Source organism: Pseudorasbora parva, chromosome 1 (assembly GCF_024679245.1).
Source record: "Pseudorasbora parva isolate DD20220531a chromosome 1, ASM2467924v1, whole genome shotgun sequence".
Taxonomy (NCBI): Eukaryota; Metazoa; Chordata; class Actinopteri; order Cypriniformes; family Gobionidae; genus Pseudorasbora; species Pseudorasbora parva.
In genome coordinates, this window is record NC_090172.1 from 33,387,988 (window position 1) to 33,405,080 (window position 17,093).

The 17,093-nt window shown below is 37.5% G+C and overlaps 1 protein-coding gene across 1 annotated transcript in view; it reads left to right on the forward strand.

Moving 5' to 3' along the window:
- itfg1 (integrin alpha FG-GAP repeat containing 1) overlaps nt 1-17,093 on the forward strand; it is a 159,344-nt gene that overhangs the window by 7,491 nt on the left and 134,760 nt on the right. The window lies entirely within an intron of this gene.

Here is a 17,093-nt window from a genome sequence, read left to right on the forward strand (position 1 = left end):
AGTGGAAGTTAGAGATTACAGTTTGTAAAGTTTTAAATATGAATATTTTTCTTACACAAATGCATCGCTTCGCTTCAGAAGACCTTCTTTATTAACCCACCAGAGCTGTGTGGAGCACTTTTATGATAGATAGATAGATAGATAGATAGATAGATAGATAGATAGATAGATAGATAGATAGATAGATAGATAGATAGATAGATAGATAGATAGATAGATAGATAGATAGATAGATAGATAGATAGATAGATAGATAGATAGATAGATAGATAGATAGATAGATAGATAGATAGATAGATAGATAGATAGATAGATAGATAGATAGATCTGCTATATTCACTGACATTATAAAACTTGGAAGCACCTAACATGACTTGGGGGTGAGTAAATCATGGGCTAATTTTAGTTTTTGGGTGAACTAACCCTTTAATTTATCTAAATGGTTGTGTGTGTGCTTCAATTAAAGCCAACCCTGAGTCTAGTTCCAGCCGAAGAGTGACCCTCTGACCCGGCATAGGGACCTAGGCAAAGTTTAAGCTTTGGTGAGAGTAGACGCCTCTTGCAATTCAAACTAATAGTACTGGGCAACTCAAGCTCCTTAAACATTTCTCTTTAAACATTCTCGGTTTAGACTTCCAATTCAGGACCGGTGTTTTGTTTTGCTCTATCCGTTCATCAGTTGTGGGTAAATTATGGGATAATTTACATTTTTTTGGGTGAACTAACCCTTTAATATAGAACAATGATTAAACTAACTGTATGCAAAACTACCTGTGCATTTAACAGTTTTAATGCACACCTTCTAGCCAGCCAGAATCGAGTATTCAGACAGGCTATGGAATAAAAAATAAAGTTATGAACTACTGTTAGACCTACCTGAAAATTTAAAGCATTATTTATATCATTTATATAATTTATTTAGTCTATTGCATTTATCTGTGCTTTTGCTTGTAGTTTGTTTATTTGTTCTTACCGTATTGCTGACCGTTCACTTATCTGAATGTTTGAACTTTATATTAGGCTGGTAGTTTTTGCTATAGTCTCAAAATTGGAATAGAGAATTGTGAAATTGCAGTAGTATCTAAAATGTTGGTATCAGCCCCATTAATCAGTCCCACATATTCATGCAATTGTAGGTCTACATATGATCAATATTCGATGTGACAGAGACCAACAGATTTTCACATTTTCTACACTGCTAAACAGCTTAGTTTTATATTTATTCTTCATTCTGCAGATTGTCTTTGTGATGCTTTTTTTCCTCTTCCCTTATAATCCTGTCTTCAAGATGGGATGCTTCCTTAGTGTTGTTTTTCGTCTGGGAAATACTGGCCCATTTTTATAGCAGGTCTAGTGTTGAGTATGTGTGCAGAACTGCAACTCTCTTGGTATTTATGTTATGTTGTGTTTTAACTTTAGCATGCTGTGGAATTCATGATTCATTTAAATGTGGCCCTAAAATTAATATTTTTATTCAGCAAGGATGGATTAATTGATCAAAAAGATCAAATATGTGGAAAAACACGTATATTAAAATAGAAAACAGTTTTAAGCTTATTCAAACATGAAGCTGCACAGCTGTTTTAACAAGAAATGTCACGAAGAATGTTAATTAGAATGATTTCTGAAGGATCATGTGACACAGAAGGCTAAAATAATGGCTGCTGAAATTTCAGTTTTTTCATAAAAGGAATTACATTTTAAAATAGAAAAACATTGTTTTAAATTTTTTAATAATAATTGTTAATTTTACTGTTTTACTGTAGACTGGGTAAACCCAGTCTGGTCCAGTTTGATTTCGCCCTGCTGCTCAGGCTGGAAACCTGTACATTCATTTCTGCTGCTTCCGTCACACTTCTGTTTGCGGGAACCAATCACAGACTGGCTTATCCACCTGGCACTCTTTTGGCAGGTTTAACACAATGACGAATGGAGAAGGATAGATTGATGCCCATTGATAATGCCTTTTGTGGTCTGATTGGTTGAAGGACTATCCAATTGCTTTCATAATTTGAATTATTTTCAAACCTGTTGATCACACCTCTTGTGCAGTAGAAAATACATAGCAAAATCCCCAGACTAATGTTCAGTTTTAAAAGATTGAGCTTGGTCTGGTGATAGCCAGACAAGTTTTAATGTATTTTCTTTGAATGCAGCAATGGTGAGCATGTGAGATCTCTTTAAAAAACATTTAACTACTAAAACATAAGCCTTTGAATGGTAATGTATTTTAAACAAACATATTTTTGCACCTTGTAAAATGTAATATGTAAGACGCGTCCATAATAAGGAGCGATTTACATTATTTTATGTTTCTGCCATCTTGAGTAATTCAATTATGACTAATGTCAAGTTCAGAAAAATCAACTGCAGTCTAAACGTTGCCAAAAATCTATAATACAGTTGTTTTCACATATTTTGTTGTTAGTGGTCCTGGTGAAAGGCTGTACTGTCCGTAGTGGCTCAGAGTCTGCAGTGCATTTTAGCATCTCCTTCATTGCAAGGTGCTTCTTACAATCCTAATGTCAGTTTTTGCTGTTTCTTCTTTTTTCCCCTGAACCGTTTAAATCAAATGATCTCTCAAGAGCTTTTTATGAATTCAAAGCCATTTTCAAGGGTTAAGAGTTTCCTGTTAAGCTTGCAGCTTGTCAGTCACATAAAATTGACTGTAATAATCCTGCTGCACTATTTGCTTCTAAAGGCTGAAAACAGATTTGAATGGCCTCTTGTAGAATCGTGTAAAAGTCTTTTTGTCCATTAGTGTAGTTGAGGCTCGGAGTGGTCATGTGTCTGTCGCATTGACCAAAAGGGATTTAGCATCTCATCCCGGAAAGGGTAAAGAGGTCAAAAAGTAATTTACTAGCCAATATGGACCAGCACAATTTATCCATACTAAAACAAAGCCCCATAGCCACTATATCACTTATCCCCCACCCCCTCTCCTCTGTGGAATCCTGGCATCACTGCCACCCCCAAACCATCTGGAGGCTGTTCTGCTGCCACACTAACAGTCGGGTCTGATTGGCAGACAGGACCAAGAAACCCTCTCTGGACCTCAACGGCTTTGAGAAAATCACAGCTGATTAACAACAGCCCAAGACGGGAAAAAAGAGCACACCCACATCAAAATCATCCACCACTTACTCTACAATTATAGCTTCTACTGTGGCTAGAGACCTCAGTGGGGGTGAGTGGAGGCTTTCAGGAAGAGAGATCAGCTGGAACTAAAGGCTGTGCCAATGACTTTGGGCTTGTCTTGAGGTTTCCATAAGAGATAATTTGGTGTTTTTCCATTTATCTCAATGTAATCTTGATCTAGATTTTGGGTTAATTTACAATTTACTAACAGTTTTGGGTTGGGTTTGTCCGCTTTTAAATGGAACGAATAAATGTTCCCAAATGTTTAAAAGTTTGGGAACATGGAAAGAAAGATGTTTTTAAAAGAAGTTATTTATGCTCACATAGGGTGAATTAAAAAAAACACAGTAAAAACAGCAATACTGTGAAATATTACTACAAATCAAAATAATTGTTTTTTATTTGAATAGATTTTAAAATGTATTTTATTCCTGTTATGGCAAAGCTACATTCCTCTGAAACATTACTCTGAAATTAAGCTGAAAACGACATTATTAAGCTTTTGCATGTTTACACTATGTCAAACGCATGAGTCTGACACTGACTAGAAGAAATAGTTGAATAAAGTTATTTTTGTTTGTTTTTTCCACACAAAAAATGTATTCTCGTCGCATCATAAAATTAAGGTTGAACCACTGTAATCACATGGACTACCTTTTTGAGCCTTTACTTCTTTACTACCTTTTTACTTCTTTACTACCTTTTTGGGCCTTGAAAGTGTTAATTAAATAACTATCTGGGTCTGCGCTTGGATTTCATAACAAATATCTTAATTTGTGTTCTGAAGATGGACAAAGGTCTTACGGGTGTTCACCAACATGAGGGTGAGGAATTCATGACAGAATTTTACATTTTTGGGTGAACAAACCCTTTAAAAACTGAGGTAAAAAAAGCATTGTTTTTTCATATATGTGTATGTATGTATGTGTGTGTGTATATATATATATATATATATATATATATATATATATATATATATATATATATATATACACACACACACAGAGAGATCTAATTTGATTAGATCAGAAATCAGATCTAATTTGATCTATATATATATATATATATATATATATATATATATATATATATATATATATATATATAGATCTGAGCAATAAATCTTGGTATTGTTATATCTGTTTTAGTTTTTTGTGCAATTAAAAAAAATATAATATTATAAGTAAACCTTAAGGAACATGAAAATAAAACCAAAAATCCATGTCATTGCCCCTTTAAAGTGGGATGTCCAGCCTTCACCCTGCGCCTTAATATGAAATCTCTCATTTGGAAATCTACTGGCTCTGCATTAATATCTGCCTTATCTGATATCTGGCCCTAGTGGTTTATTAAGATGAACAGCCAGCAATTACTTCAGACAAAGGTGAATGATTAAGTCCAGTTAAATGTGTTCCTAATAGGCCAATGCTTGCCGTGCTTGAGCAGTTCTGATAGCTCAGGTAAGGCTAATGCATAGCCAAAGGAATGGTAAAGAGAATAGCTGCAAATTGAACATAGAGAAGCCCCCTACATTCACTCAGTCCTTCTGGTGAATTTACATTCCTTTTTTTTCTTCTAACTGTTTAATTTATCTTTCCATCAACATAGAGATGCCACTGGCATCTGGATCGCATTTTCACATCTTCGTAATGCCCTCGAAAACCCCCGGATTCAGATTGTGCAGGCTCGTTAAAAAACGGAAAGTAATTGCCAAATAATTATAAATGTCATTATGCGCAAATATGCACAAAAGACACCAATTCTGCTTTCTGAATGGTTGCTAGGCAACCTTGTGTTGAAATGCTCCAAACTGCAGCCAATTAGACCTGAAATCTCTCTGAGAGTGAACGGCGAGTTAATTGTCGTGCAATGTAAAGGAAACAGATTTTCCACATTAGAGGACTGCTGAAGTGGGAAGTTCATCAAATCATTATCTGTGGCAGTCTTCCAGACTAACACTCGCAGTTGAACATTTAGGTTACATTAGGCCAAATGGCTGTGATCGTGTGCTGTCCCTCTCAGTGCTTTTATTGTTTTTCCTGTGGGACTTTAATGCCTTTTCATTTATGTTTTTGCTAAAAGAGAATGGTTAAATAAAGTAGCTGGATTTTGCAGAAGATGCAGAAAGATTCCACTCTCTAACAGGGATACATTTAGACCCAAAAAGATTTGGAGTTATTTCACGTGAGGCTCATAGTATGGCACCACAAAAAAATGTCTGTTAGATCTGCAGAATATAGCTGGTAGATGACACAATGACTGAGTGTTCCTCCTTGTACAGACCTGGTACAGATTTACTGACAAATAGCTTGAAACAATGTGGGTAGAGATCTCATTATTTTTCAATATGTATGTCTTCTCAGTGCCTCCCAGTTTTATAAGCAGTAAACATGCTCAGAGGAACAGAACTGATATACGGTGCCTTCCAGGCAGTTGGCAGTTTATCAAAGAGCTAAACTGTAGCATTTACATGATAAATAAAGGTGAGTGAGCAGATTTGTTGTTGATACTGAGCTGAAGTTGTTCCACCCAGTTGATGTCCAATGTTAATCTGTTCCTGAAGAGTAGGCATGCTTAACATATAACGGATAAGAATGAAACTCCAAACCTAATTAAGTTCAGTGTTTATTAATCAAGCATTTTTTTTAAAAGGACTGTGACGTTATTTGTCCTTCACTGAATTAAATGGCTGTAGCTAATGGAAGAGTCTGTTTAAATGGATCAACGTCCCAGGAGACTCCGTAACCTGCTTGAGCTGGCTCAGATTCATTTTCTCCCACTATCTCCGTCTTCACTCTTCTCTTTCACTGTCAGCCACCCCAGGGCCAGTTTTATCCACCCACACGCTTTTTTTTTTTGGCATTTTGTTTGTGCTTTGGGTGCTTGTTTAAAACTATTATGATTACTTGCATTATGCTGGTGTGTTGTCGCAGACTAGGCATGAAGCCTGTGCAGAACTGGAGGAAAAGAGAAATTGCACAATGGCATATATAGTTATACCTGATGATAAACCATTCCAAATGTGTCATAGTTCACCCTCAAGTTGATCCAAGCCTGTGTTCTTTAATTTTTCCATTTGAAAGATAAAATGCTTAAAGTGCCCCTATTATATTTAAAGGTTCCTAATTTGGTTTTGGAGGACTCCTACAGCAGGTTTACATGCACCAAACGTCAAAAAGCTCTTTTTTTCATAATATACATTGTACATCATTACATTTTTCAATGATTCTCAAACAAATTCTCCAAATCAAGATGTTTGGTCTGGAAACTCACCATTGACAGCTCAATCCGAGGGGTGGGATAAACGGTTGTCTTTCAAACTCCCTCTGCACATGATAGGATAGCGCTACACCAACCAGAGCAACGGAGGTGAACTGCACTAGTTAACAGATTAAACATTCGCCGTATCCGGTCAGCAAAACTCAGAACACATCTTCCCTTTTTAATAATGACTTCAGTGCCGTTCTTTGTTCTTTTCTCAGAGAAAAGCTTAACTCCAAGTCTTCCAGAGTTGCGGTCAAAGCTGATTCGAAAGACCGCCTTTCGCCAGTTCCTGTGTTTACTAGTAGCACGCGAGCGCAAGTCTGCTAACATTATGTTAAGCCTGCCCACCGACTCTATACACGACGTGATTGGACTTTTACAGCTCAGAAGTGTATTGAGAGTTGCTAGACGACACTCGTGGCACATTAGATTTGCTGCCGCTAGGGTGCGTCTAGATTTCTAGACTAGGCTGAATCAATCTCTCTCTAAAGCCCCGTTTCCACCAAAATTACCCGGAACAATTTGTACCAGGAACTTTTTTTAGAGGAATTTTTTTTCCCCCAGACCTGCAAATGTCTGCGTTTCCAGCGCGATCTAAAGTTCCGTGAAGATTAGGCAAATTCTGGTGATGCGCGCGACTGCTCCTCCAAGTCAGTGACGGACAGTAATCATTTTTGCGCGACACTAACCACGTATACAAGCACACTTTATTTGTCATTCCGATTGAAAGATTAGTGGACTGTTACATGAGACGTTATCTAAACCGATCTGGTGTTTACATGTGATGACTTTCAATCGCAATCCTTTTGTGACCTGCAGTTTGTCTGCCGCATCAAAAATGTCAACGCTGTTTTCTCCAACAGCTGGAATGTGTTAACACTAGCCATAGCAACTCTTAATGGCCACCAGGACTAATACAGTATTATATCAGCTATTTATTTGTTGTAAAGTGTAATAATCATCTCAGAAAAAAAATCAATTCTTCTGTCAGGCGTAGTTAAAGTAAAAACTGCCTGGGGCAATATACGCTGTGTCATTATTCCAACATTATCTTCATAACTTACGAAATAAAAAGTTTACCCCTCAGAAAAATGCTCAGAACACAAAAAAGTTCAGGAAAGAACTTTCATCTCTTGTCAACATGAGCGGGCCGCACACTGTCACGTCATGTAAGGACGCACACTAAAAAGTAATCGGTCAGGTCGTTTACATGGTGAAAAATAGACTTTCGATTCAATGATATTCGATTCAAATAGAGATAGAGATTCAAGCTGTGCTGCTTTTGCTGGTTAAGTATAGGTTTACTAAAGAGGTAATTAACAAAGACAGAAAAGAGCAGCATATTCAGAAAGCTTGTAAAGCTAGATTTTAAACTGACAATGTATATTATTATCAGCTATTACGGACATTGAACGTGAGATGGCTGAGACGAACGCACGGCATCAGACAGAGAGCAAGACTGATATTTACTGAACGCAGAACGAACCTCGCAAAAGACTTTTAAAAATGCTGGTTGAAATAAAATGCTAAACCAATCAGCATGATCAGCACCCAAGTCCTGCCCTCGAAAGTTCCTGAAATTTGAAAAAGTACTACCTCGCGAGCAGGGCAGTTTGGAAGGGGAAATATTTACCCCGAACTTCATTTAGACCCTGGTTCCTGCGGTCAAAACACACCGAGTACCACCCAAAGTTCCTGGTTCCTGGGTAAAGTTCCTGCGGTGGAAACGTGGCTTAAATTCCTCCTTTGCACGAGGTGCTCTGCACTTTAAAAAAAACAGTAGCAGAACCCTTTTTGGAGCTAAATAGAACCCTTTTTATAAGGTTCCATTAAGAACCATGCTATGAAAGGCCTCTATTTGGGTTTTAATAATTTGTTACATGTATATAGTGCTTTTTTCAGGGTATTCAAAGCACTTTACATATAGAAGAGGGAAATCTCCTCAACCGCCACTAATGTGCAGCATCCACCTGGATAATGTGACGGCAGCCAGATTGTGCCAGAATGCTCACCACACACCAGCTGATAGGTGGAGAGGAGACAATCAGTATACAGGGATTAGGAGGCCATGGTGGACAGGCCAATGGGCAAATTTGGCCGGGATGCCAGGGTTACACCCCTACTCTTTTTCCGAAGGACATCCTAGGATTTTTAATTAAGTCAAGTCAACTTTATTTATATAGCACTTTTACAATTAAAAATTTTGTTTCAAAGGAGCAGTGAAAACAAAATTTGATTCGGCTGTACAGTCGTTCTGGAGAAAACGGTGATGTTATCTGCTCATTTCAATTTTTTATCATGTGGGTAGATCAGTAATAAAGTTGATACAGTCAATTTAGTAATTCATTTTATATTAATGATAAAATTATATTAATTATAGGATATTTAGTTGAAAACTTTAGATGAAATTTTAGTGTCCCCAATCAGTTTTTACCACAGACACTATAGTCCCATCACTAAAATGGGGCATTAGGACCCACACAGACCACAGGGTGAGAACCCCCTGCTGGCCTCAATAACACCTCTTCCAGGAGCTACCTAGTTTCCCCAGGAGTCTCCCACCCAGGTACTTCCCCTTAGCTTCAGTGGGAAACCAGTCTTGGGCTACAGGATTGTATGGCTTTTTTAGACATAATAAAATAAAATAAAAAAACAGCATGTTGTATTAGGTAATTTTATTTTTTATTTAATTGACTTGGTGAATTGTAGCAAAAATGACTTTGCTCTAACAACAGTTCTTAACTAAATCCAAAAATGACAATTCACATTGAACATTATATAGATGTAATGAAAACTGAGTTGCAGTTAAATATCTTAACAATCCTTTACATTCTCCTTTATGCATGTATTTTGAGTGGCATTTTCTCTCTGCAGATGAAGAGGTTATGGTATGTGACATCATCTAAAATACACAATTGAGGTTGCGTATGTTTATGCATAAAATATTCTTTAAAAAAAATCTAACAGTATGGATCTAATATCATTTTAATATCTCTGTTACTGTGTGGAGAAGAGAAGATATCCTTAACTGAACAAAGCTGCTCACACTTACATGTTCTGATAAACTAAAAAGAGAAAAGGACATGATTGGTAGGAAACTATTTAATTTGAAAGTTAAAATTGATAGATATTTTAATAAAATTCTGAATATATTATAGGCCTATTAATTATAATTTTTTATAGCTCCTAGAAAGCATGCAAAGAGAGCTCCCTTTATAATCACTGAAAGCTGTCAATGAATGCAATCTCACAAAGTTCTGTTATATTAATCAGTGAAGCTGACTAAACAATGAATTTCTTATTTTCATAATGTCTACACTTAGAGAGGAATTGTGCATGTGCAGAACTCAGCACAGGACAAATTAAACGGTGAGTGGATTCTAACTTCAACACCTGTGATTGGCCTATTGCGTTGTCGAAATCTACAAACTTGTCTGTGATTGGCTACATTACTCACCGAAACGCCAACACGTTGAAAATGTAATCATTTAATGAGTGCAAATACAGATACACACTGGATCTTTTGCCAACTCCTTTTGCGCTAATGATATGCTATTACAAATTCTTACAGAGAATTAGAAATCCTAGATAAGACCTGCAGTGTTGGGCAGCTTTTCCTTCGAAAAGCAATCTCCTTGTTATGGGACAAGCCTCCAACGACCCCCCAGCGTTAACTTCCTTGAAGGTGGGCCGAGTACTCTGTTGAAATTTAAAACTAGTGGATCTGCCCAGAACCACTCTGGATTTGCCATAACCAATCGCTAACGTTTGGTCATGACATATGTCATCTCAAACCAGCGCACAACATCAACATCATTGTCATCAGACACTCCTACTGTTCTGACCGGTCCGATTAGAATGGTTAAAATAAAGAAAATGGAGAAAACCAAAGAATATACCACAAACACAGACAGAGTGCTGAAGGAAAATAAAAATGTAGCCGAAGTACATAGGAGGCAGTGTTGCCAAGTCCGTGGTTTGGTCTACTTTAGGCTACTTTAACACTGTTGCCGGGCTGTTTTTCATGTCCGAGGGTAGAAGTGACACCAAATGTGTTATATTTAGCCCTGGAAATGCTCATTTTAGCAGGGACAATATATCAATTAAACTTAGAACTGCAGTCCTAGAACTGTGGCCCTGAAAATGCAGCCTCCAGGTTTGCAGGCAGATTCTACTCCACATGGGCCGATCTCGTTCACGTGACAGTGTTACTACACAGCGCTGGAGATTCAGTGAAGAAGTGTTTGAATTGACCACAGATTAAAAAAGGGATAGGTCACCCAAAAATGAAAATGTGATGTGTATATGCTTACCCCCAGTGCATTCAAAATGTTTGTCTTTTGTTTCTTCAGTAGAACTAAAATGAAGATTTTTTTAAATTCCAACCATTACAGTCTGCCAGTCATAATGTATGTGAATGGGTAATAATTCTATGAGAGTAAAAAAAAAAAAACATGCTTAGACAAAATGTACAAAAACCCTGCTGCTCGTGACGACACATTGACTACGTTTACATGGACAACAATACTCCGATATTAATCTGATTAAGACAATACTCTGATTAAGAGGCTACCATGTAGACAGCGATTTCTAATTACCTTAATCTGATTAGTCATAATCTAACTACACATAAATCGGATTAAGACATGTGGAGTATGCCTATTTTAGTTGCATTATCGGAGACATGTACACACCTTAATCTAACTATTAATGTCATGTCGGAGATTTCGCCGCATTTTGTTACAGGGCACATAACGTTACGAACAACAGAGAAGTCCAGAGGGGAGGCTTTGTGGGTTGGAGCCTTTGCCCTTTTTGAAAATTAATCAAAAGTGCCCCTTTCAACAATCATCGATAATATTGTGGGCAATAAAACAGAATTGGAATTATAATTAATATAACAACGTGTGCAAAACAGTAACAAATGGCGGAAAAGTAGCGTTTATCTTTTATGTATCTGTCTGAAATGTCGTTGCCATAACGCGTTGCTATGGGCGGTGTGTGTTTTACTTGACTGTTCATTGTGAACACTGCGTCCTCTCTCTCTATTTTTATTTTTGCTGTAATTATTTTGCTCATTGTAAAAGTAAAATACAATAAGTTTGTGTCTGTAATCGCAAACCAGATGGGTCAACGCCAGTGAACGCCTGTGGCTCGACGCCAGGAAAAACAATCCAAAGAGTCATGATTTTTAAACCTTTTTCATCATTAATCAAAGCTATTATTATAAATGTAGGCTGTCAATAAGGAGGAAAGAGGGGCAGTGTCTCTTCAAAAAAAACAGAAAGAGGCAATACATAATATTACAAAAATAAATCAACGTAAATGTAGATATAAAACATTATAAAAACGCATGTTTTGTTATACTTCTTAATGTAAAGTAACACTGTCCAACAGCGACACCCGCAGGTGAACTTACAGCAGGTTTCCTGAGCCCATAAAATTAACACACCTGCCAAAGTCACGCTATGATTGGATGTTGGAGAACATAGCGTGGCATTGGGGACGTAATGACGTGCCATAATCGATCTATGTTCTATCACACGGGAACATGAACGGAGTACTCTAAAAGCAACTAATGTAAACACCTTAATCAGAATATTGTCTTATTTAGAATAAGGTCAATAATTAGATTACTGCTGTCCATGTAAACGTAGTCATTGATGCCTTAAGACACGAACCGATCGGTTTCTGGGAGAAACTGAACAGTATTCATGTTTTTTTTTTTTTACTTGATCCAGACGAATCTCATCTAGTGTTCCCATCCGTCTTTACTTCCATCTAATACGGTCAAACCAGCTCGATCATACATATATATATTATGTAGATGCCTCATTCGACCAATCCGCACGGGCACTAATGAGGAATTTATGTATATGATCTCGCTAGTTTGACCTTACTAGACGGAAGTAATAGCGGGTGGGAACACTAGATGAGATTTGTCTGGATATGAGGTTAAAAAACAAACAAATACTTTTCGGTTTCTCACAGAAACCGATCAGTTCGTGCCTTAAGACATCAATGTGTCACGAGCAGCAGGGTTTTCATGCATGTTGTCTAAGCATGTTTTATTTTTTACTCTCATAGAATTGTTACCCATTTACATGTATTAATATGTATGTAGGAAGTCACAAAGTCTCATGATAAACAACAGCTTTTATTCAAATTGTGACTGAATTACTCAGTTCAGTGAGATACTATAAAAGAACAATGTTAAAACATTTTATAATGTAGGTTTTTGCGCATTACTGTTGTTAATTAAAGTTAATTTTATCAGTGTATCAATTTATAAACCTTTGATTGACTATTCCGAACCCGCATATCAAGCACTGCACAGCGCCTTACCACACACCCCCCACGCCACTCCTCCCTGCCCACCGCCACAAGTAAATTCTCAACCTATGGCAAATACTGGTATGACTGATAATATGATATGAGAAGTGCATTTCCGGATCACTCGCTCCTCCACAATGAATAAGTAATCATCTACTGAACGGATGAGTTTTATTACCTTATTACCAAAATATTTTTTTTCACAGTTGTCCCTATGTGAAACAATTAACATCTGAATGGAGCTATAGACACAATCTGATCACATCACTGAAAACACATTTGAAGGTGTTCTGAGGCAGATTTTGACAATATAATAAAGATGTAAATGCAAATGCATTTTTGTTATCCTCACTCAGCTATATGCAGTGTGTAATGAGGTTACACCACTGCAATTAATCATGGATGTCAATTTGACTATTTTGCAGTGTGAAAAGAAACATAGACAATGCGCTCATGCAATGTATTACCCTAAATTAATCAACAATATCTGATTTATGTATCAAATATGAAACGCTTTATGAAAGTTTTTAAATTTCAATAAATGTCAGATATGTTTTAGTTACCACTACCTCTTATGTGAAATGTAGTGGCATTGTAATGAAATTCCAATTGTCCCTGGAAGGTGTAAATGCCGTCTTTACTAAAAAATTGCTTCCCTCAATGACATGGCACACCATTTCGATTTTTTTTCGAAATATTAAACATTTTCGTTTTGTGAGAATTCCTCTGCATCCCATTCATTTGCATATTATGTGACACTTTTATTTTGTGTCCCAACAAAAGCAGACAGATGCTTATACAAAATACTGTCAGTGGCCTAAGTATCTAAGCTTGTTAGTGCAATAAGTTGGGCTGCTTTTCCCATTTCTCTCTCTGCCAGCATAATGTGAGCGAAATGGAATAAGGAATATGTGGTGTTGGCATAATCCCCCCCACTCCACCTATGTTGTTCTCGTAATGGTTTTACAAGATTATAACCCCTCAGAATAGCATCTCTCCATTTTATGCCAGCACCGCCATGCTCATGAATGAAGTGCTTTGGGGGGGGGGTTAGAGAAACACTGCGGATTTGTTGGGTTGGATATTGGCTTATACAGCATCTATTTATAGACTTCAATTCTTCCCTTGCCCTGGATTCATTGCCCTGCTTCAACCCCCAGACCCACCAGAAGTTTTTCCCTATGCATTTCCTGACTGTCAGCTCCATAAAGCTTGTTTCCTTTGAGATTAATTTCATTCGATATTCTTTTAATTTAGTTCAATTCTCTCAACAGACTGTGAAGAAATCCTTAGCCATGGAATCTCCATAGATCGACAAAATGTAGGTGACGCATACGAGTCTGTTAACAAGCTGAAACTGGGTGGTTACATGAAAAACCTTTTGAATCTCTGTTATCCTTTCAGTAACTCGCTGAGTTTCATTATATATTTTCCATTCAGAGAGTTTATGTCTACTGAAGTGGATCTTGAGTCTGCAAATGAAACGTCAGGATGGATTCAGATTCAGGATGTATGAAATATCCCAAATTATTCTGTTTTTCTGGGCTTAGGGTGTTTGTGTGTGCACGTATGTCCGCGTGTGCGTGCGTGTGCGTGCGTGTGTGTGTGCTAGAGAGGAATCGAGTGTGATGCTCATAGCTGTGGCATCGTACAGAGATGATTCTGATGAAGGAATGACCTTGAGAAAGAGGCAGCTTTCTCTCATGCCCTCTGTCTCTTTTATTTCTCTGTTTCCGCCTCATGGCTTGTTTGAAGTGAATAGTGCACCTCACCGATCACAGTGGACAACGGTGTGTAAATCTCAGAGGATATAGCCTGTGGCCTTCCACCAGAAAGATGGAGTGACTTTGTCAGCATGACTTTAGGATTCAAGATGAAGTCTTCACAGGAATGTAATTACAGATTTGCCCAACTGCTTCTGTCGGTACATTACCATGGCGCAGGCCTGTTTTGGTGTCTGTGTCCTGGCTCAAGGTGTCATTTGCACAGTCACAGGTGCTTTAAATCTGCCATCTGAATTTCATTTGGTGGGGGTATCTGTTTCAGTTATAAGTGGCATGACTTTTTTTGTCAAAGACTTTGTTTCTCCAAAGGCATCTTTACACAGCCAAGTTAAGGTGGCTCTAAAGCGGCTCTGTGTCTGCTCAAAATTCTGTGTAAAGACACAATCCCGCATAAAAGCAGACATAAAATATGGCGGGTTTGACCTACCTCGGCCCCTAGTATCAAAGGCGACGTTGTCATTGTCATGACAACCGCCTGTCAGCGTCAGCTCAGCTCACAAGGCGCGAGTCAAGAAGCAGGAGACAAACCATCATAGGAATTAAAGTAAAAGAGTCATGTACTCACGTCAACTTAAGCAAACCACCATCATGTGTAATTAATTGGCATTTTTTTATTTGTAAATTTCCTTTGAAGAGATCAACACACTGCAACCTCAGATATGGTAAATGCTTAACCCAGTCGGCAACACTGTGCATTGTAACATTATTTTCCAAAAATACTCTTTATTTATGAGAACGATATTTGATATTATATTTGATATTTGCTGATAAATCAGCTGTCCTACCTGAAATGCTATCATTGGTCATTTGTTGTGGACATTCCATATAGCCAATTTTTATTTTATTTTAATATAGCCTGTTATTAAATTTTTTGTTATTATTAATTTATAACAATTTGTAAAACTGTCGTTTTAAATTAGTAATGTTCAATTGTTTCCTGCAATTTTAATTCCTGTGTAAATGCATTTATGCCACTTCAGAGAAGCAATAAACGGTCTGTGTAAATGCACATTTTTTTTATTTTATGCCGCTTCAGATTCGGTTTCTGTGCCACGTTTGCTGTGTAAAGATGCCTTAACTCACTTTATAGTCGTGTTACTCTCAAAACACTCCATTCTGTTACAGCCTCTTTATCAAAGTCTCATTCACCTGTCATCATCAAGTTGTGATCGTCTGTTCTCATCGACAGCATTTCGGCCCTTTAGGACAGCCTAGCTTGTTGACTCCCTCAAGGGCATGAGAGATGGAGTTATGGCTGGTTGGCCAAGTAACAGCTGTATAAAATAAGCAGTGTTCCACCTCTTGGACCTCAGGAGAAAGTTCCAGAAACAGGCCTGCGGCATCAGCCGAACCACATATAAGATGGGTCCTCTGATGCCTTCAGACAGAGGGCAGGCTGGAGGTTTTGTTAGCTTGGTGCTAGCATTGGTGTTTGAAGTTGCAGCTGTATCTAAATTTAAAGGGGTCATTTCATTAGGCATCTCTTTTTCCATTGATCTTTTGCAATGAAAGAATTCATTGTACTGTGAAAATGTCCTGTATCTTTCAGAAGACAAAACTTCCAGCCCAGAATTTTGTTCAGACTTCTCGCTCTTACATCTTTTGGCGTGTGCTAAGACACAGTGAGAGAGAACTATTGTTTCACTCTCTCTGACGGCGTGGTGCCTCGGAGGCGGAGGAAGATGCTCACGGCAGGCGACCCGATGATAATGAAGATCATTTGGTGTGCAGCATGTCAGCATTGTTTGGAACAAACGAGAGCTCAGAAGTTGTGAATGCAACGTAATTAACTACCAATCAGCACCTTTGCATCCCCTCCTTTGTCATTTAGAGCTGATGTGCTTTTGTCTTCCATTTTGAATATGGGCAATATTTTGGGCTATGTTCGAAATGGCATGCCTACTGTATATATAATGGCAAAATAGCTTACTGTATACTACCTATGTTTAAAATAGTAAGTGAAGCAGTACAATCAAATCTTGAATATTAGGTCAAATTATTTTTATGTATTTTAATAGCATAATAGCAATTGCATTTGAATGGTTTTAACATGACTTAATAGATTTTATACCATGGTCTGTCTGAATACTTTATTCTGATTGGCTGGAAAGTGTACATTAAGTAAGCAATAAGGTACAACCAGACGTGCTGTACTATGTACATGTTTTTGATAATATAAATTTGAATAAACAAAACAACAAATGGTTTTAAGTTTGTTATAAAACAAACAAAAAAAAAATTTCATTAATTTAATGGTCAGTTTAGCTGATGATAATAATATCAGATTGTTTAATTTTGTATATACTGTGAAACCATATTTTCGGAGAAAGTCATTATACTGTGAAAATTTCATACCGTTACAACCCTAGTTCCAAGTCAGTTTAATCACCACTGTATAATAATTCACTGCTTTCATTGAAGCACACACACATACGTCACTGTATGAAGTAGCACGCAGAGATCAGAGATTGTGCTACACACTCACAGAAACAGTGCATTTCAATGCACAGTAGGGAGGCAAAGAACCATCCGACGAAAAGCGGAGGGTGGTTGCTTCCATGGAGTACATTCAAA